Source organism: Myotis davidii, unplaced genomic scaffold (assembly GCF_000327345.1).
Source record: "Myotis davidii unplaced genomic scaffold, ASM32734v1 scaffold726, whole genome shotgun sequence".
NCBI classification, from domain to species: Eukaryota; Metazoa; Chordata; class Mammalia; order Chiroptera; family Vespertilionidae; genus Myotis; species Myotis davidii.
The window spans coordinates 1,422,787-1,428,034 of NW_006297808.1; positions in this window are offsets into that span (position 1 = coordinate 1,422,787).

Below are 5,248 nucleotides of genomic sequence, written 5' to 3' on the forward strand. Positions count from 1 at the left end.
CCCAGAGGGGCTGGGGCGGGGTTGAACCTCGGGCCTCCCAAGCTGGGCTGGGGAGCTCAGAGTCCGCAGGCCCCCTAACAGAGGGTAGGTTGGGGACTGCTGGAGTGCTTGGTCGGGGATGCGAGGCACCTGGAGAACAGAGATGAGGAACGTTGTTCATTTCACAGAGAGCAATGGAGAAAGTGAGAACCCTGCGGGGTCACGGACAGACTCCTCTGGGTATAAATGACCATGGCCTGCCCACGAGAATGCTGGAGAGCCCTCCAACTGCAGTCCAATTTTCCTCCCTCAACTGAGGAGTAAGACCTGCTCCCTGGGGAAGGGAGAGCCCCTGTGGAGATGCTGGTCACTGGGAGTGGTGGAGGGACCAGGCCCCCGTCTGAATGCTCGGCTTCTGTCCAGCAGGGAGTAGCCCCTTTCTCACCTGCCCATAAGCCCCTGGGAAGGCAGGAGCTGGCAATGAGAACTGGGTCTCACACAGGATGGCATTTACCCTCACACTGGGAAGAGGATGGGGGACATCGAAGTCAAAATAGCCACTAAGAGTTTAGTGGGGTTCTCCGTGGGCTCTCTGGTTGCCCAAGGAGAGTTTCTGGAGCTCAGAGTGGGCCTAAACCCAGATCAAATCCCTGGTAAAAAGGAGATATGAGAGAAGAGACGCAGCCTCTGTCGTGCATCCTCCTCCCCCTCCCTCTCAGGGCTCCTGCCTGGACAGTGCTGAAGCCTCCTGCAGTTCCTGCTCCTGACAGCAGGTTCATGGTGGGGAAGGATTTGGGGGAGAGCAAGAGAAGGGCAGCCAGTTCTGGCCTGGGACTCCAATGCCTGTGCTCTGTCTTAGCCACAACTTCTCACTCCTCTGAGACCTCGTTCACTCACCCGCTTCTGGCAACAGGGGGCCTGTGCTGGTCTTTTGTCCTAAGTCCAGAGAAAAGGCAGACACTTAGATGGAGAGCACGACAGGAGCTGGGGAATTTCTCTGTCAAGGGGGCATCTTAAGGTCGTGTTCCCAGCATATGCCAGATTCTTCCCCAGCCCAAAATAGGACCAAGCTGGCTAGGAAATTGCTCCCACATAACGCCATCTTCTTGGTTCCTTAATTTCATACCCCATCCCACTCTCCTGTGAGGGGTGAGGGAGGAATTCTTGAAGTGTGACCAAAGACTTGATTGGATTTTAAGAGGTGGGGGTGGATAGGTTTGGAGTCATGGATTTTGATGTCTGAGAGACATGGGTTCAAATTTAAGTTATGTGACTTCAGAAGCCACTTAACTTTTCTGAGCCTGTTTCCTGATTTGTGAAACAAGTAGAGTGTTAATAGTATCTACTTTGCTGTTCAAAGAAATAATCCAGATAATGGATGGGAAACTATTTTTAAGCTGTAAAATACTGGGCAAGTGTTAGTCAATTGAATGCAAGTAAGAATTTCTTAAGAAAGAGCTGGATAAAGGTGGGAAAGTTTTTTAGCATTGTCTAAAGCACATCTTTCTGTTCCCTGGGGATGTGGGCATTGGTTGAGGGCCTGACACCAGCTCCATGCTAGGCACAATGCTACGTTTGACTCAGTAAATCCTGACAAAAACTTCCCAAGGCAGCCATCATTGCCCCTATTTCACAGCTGAGACAGGAGACTTGACTGACTTTCCCAAGGTCATGAAGCCACACAAGCTGTCTTCCCTAGGGCAGAAGTGGAGCTGATGACCTGTCCCAGTCCCTTGATATCAAAGCTCAGTTCAGTGTCAGTTTCTTGACTCATGCTGCCAGCTTTCCAGGTGGGGAGCCTGAGGCATATGGTTGAAGGTGTGCAGTGCAGGAAGGAACTGACTCCCTCAAGGTCGCTGGGATATTTGGAGGTGGAATGTGCTTTGAACTGGCCAGCTGGGTGCCCCTACCTCAACCCGCCCCTGCCACTGTCATTCATGCCTGCCAAGGAGGAGTCTGGGTCTGACAAGCCCATCTGCTCACTGCTGCAGCCATTTCTTACCTTCTTAGCCTGCCAGGTTCTTGCTGACCTGGGCAAGCTGGTGACTGCCAGTTCCTTTCTGAAGCAGTTAGTCCTCACCCCTGAGATGGGGCCTTGGTCACGAGCACCTGCCTCATGGCTGTCCTGTGCCTCCTCTACTGCTGTCTCCCTTCCTCTGGCCGCTTCCTACTGCCTTCAGGGGCAGAATCAAGCTCCTCCTGTCCCAGCAGTCACCCTGGGGCTCTGCTGAGGAGATGGGAGGAGCCCACCCTCTTCTTTACCTCCTATACGCACTCTGAGCCCCTGCCATAGACCTGTCACTTCACATACATTATCTCATTTCACGCTCACATAACCTGGTACATTTCATCCTCATAACCTGGTCCTTTTCACAGAGGAGCAGAACAAGGCTTGGAAGCGATGTGACTTTCCCAAGGTCATGGAGCAAAGTCTTGGAGCAACCCTAGCCCACTGCCTAAGGAGCCCAGTGTGGATTCCACACACCACTGTGTCATCAATTCCCCAGGTTCCCTGGGGGAGGGTCAACCAGAGCACCGTTGGCCAGTGGGAGTTGGAGGGTGGCATGTGGTGGCGGTGACTAAAGGGCTCTGGGACAGGAATCCAAAGACTTTCTTCCTGGGCCCATCTCTGACCCTGGCTTCTTGTATGACCTTGAACAGATCTCTTTCTTTTCTGGGCCTCAGTGTCCTCAACCACAAAATGATAGGTCTTGAGTAGATGACCCCAAAGGTCCTGCTAGCACCAAGATTTTTAAATCTCTCTGCTCTATAAATCTGTACGTTGGAAATCCTATGGTTCCATCTGCAGAAATAGAAGTCACCTCCAGGGTTTCAAGGTTTGATTTATTCATTGGAGCTGAGATTTAAAATGTACCCATCCCTCCCACCTATAAACTTGAGCTTTTAACTTAAGGGAGAAAACATGACTTAGACCCATAACTCATCTGGACATTCCAGCCAGAAGCCTTCTGGCCCAGGATTTGAGATGACCTGCAGGTTCACTGAAGATGCCCTGCACACACCTCCCAGAGTTGTTTGCCAGAGTCCAGGAGGCCCAAAGGCATATATGCACAGGCCCCTTGTCCAGGTGCAATGGTTGCAGCTTATTCACGGAGTCTTGGGGACAGGGAGGGATTTTGCAGATGTTGCTCTAAAGAAAGGACACAGGGCCCAGCAGAGGGGGTGGGTCGATATGATAAACTAGTCCAGGCCCAGTGGGGAGGGGCAGCCAGATAAGAAATGGAGAAGTTCCTTCTTAATTCCAATACCTGGGCTCAGTGAAAGGATGGGGAGCTCAGAGAGGGAAAGGGTTTAGTGAGGAAAGAAAGGACCAGAGAGAGTGCACACAGTGAGAGTGGATTCAGAGAGGAAGGGGATAGGATGTGCTCAATGAGGGAACAGAGAGATCAGTGAGAGGGTGGGAGGAGCAGAGGGGCCTATGACAGTGATGGGCTTATTAGAGACCCCAGCCTGACCCAGCCTAGGTCGTCATAGTGGCTTAGTGCCTGCTGACACCTCTGGGTTTCTGCCCCCTCACCTTCCTCTGGGTCATGAGCCCAGGAGGGCACAGCTCCATCCCCAAAGGCCAAGTCCTGTTGATTCCATGTCATCCAGAATGGGGCTCTCAGGGGGCTTAGGCAGGTGCGCCAGTTCCAGGTTGCCCAGGCTGATTTTTGGCCTGGGAGAAAGACCTCAGGGGCCATGTGGGCCTTGGCTCCTGAGCAGCCCCAACCCCCAGGAACTCCCACCCTGCCACCAAAAGCCAGCCGTCTGCAGCACCACTTCCTGGGCAGTGAGCCTGGCCTCAGTCTCCTGCCACCCCCACCCTGGCCTACTGCCCACTGCAGAAGCTGCTCTGCCAGCTGGAGCTGGTGGGCAGTGCCATAGCTCCCTTAGCATCCTGCAGGGCCTGTGAGAGCCATGAGGCAGCCTGGACCCAGTGAACAGGACCTTGGGGTACAGGCAGCTTACTGCACTGAGGAGCTCTTGGCCTTCATTTTCTAGCATTGAGTACGGCCTGAGGCTTTGAGGCCTCTCCCCATAATGAGCCCCTTCCCACCACATTCCCCCGGACTCCCCAGGATGGAGACAAGTAAAAGTAAGTTTCATTGAAGTGCTTTGATTTAAAAAAAAAAAAATGACACATCTTTATTGTACAAGATTTGGGAAGCGGAGAAAATAAGAATCATCAAGATACCTACGACCCAAAGAGAGCCACTGTGAGCAAAGCAGGGGGGAGAATTCCCTTCCAGGATTCTGTCCCTGTGTTCATAGGTACTTAGAGTTAAATAACTGGGAAGATGCTGTTGGGGAAAACAGCATCCTCTTTTTTCACTTTATCATGAAAATTTTCTGATGTCTTTAAAGCTTCTTCAAAAAGCTTACAATCAATGGCCATATGAAGGCTGGGCATGGGTGGAGTTGCTTCCCAGGGAACCAGTGAAAGCTGCAGGGAGAACCTTGCCCCTCCTTTGCCCTCCTGAGTGGGGCACACCTTCAGGGGCTGCTGGCTATGGTTTCCCCTGGAGAGGATGGCTATGGGGCTGTGACAGTGTCAGCCAGGGACTGAGGTGGGCCTGTGTCCTCAGTCCACCCGCTGTCAGTACAAAGGTGGGCAGGGTCAAGGCTTCTGGGGGAGAGGGAGCATGAGGGAGTCATACATCCCCTGAAGAGGGTGAGAGCCTGGATCCAACAAAACCTTAGAATAAAGAGCTCAGTACTGGAAATCTGGCAACTGCTAATCTTCTGGGCTCCGATCTCACCTGGGCCCCAACCTCCACAATCAGGTCTTAATCTTCTCCTGTATATGGGCATACTGATACCTTCCTCCACGTATGCCGTGAGAAGTGACCCAGGTGGTGGGTCTGAATGCTCCTGAGGAAGGAGAATACCCAGTGTACTCCCCAGAGACGGTGGTCATGTGAGCATGTGACCACACAATCAACATCTATCACTGCTCCCTATATTCTGGGCTCAGTGGGAACAGTGAGGACACCCTGACCTTGAGGAGCTCCCAGACTAGTGGAGGGAACTGACAGTGATGACCTATTGAGATTCTACTGGGACTAAGATGTCCACAGTGATGTGGCAGCCAAAGAAGGCTTCTGGGAGAGGGACATTGAAGTTGGACCTTGGAAAATGACAGGGAAGGTACCAGACAGAGCAGACGCAGGCATGGCACTCCAGACAACAGCATGGGCAACAGCACAAACGTCCTGGTGAACTAAGGGGACAATGAATGATCTAATGTAGTCAGCACAGAGGGCAT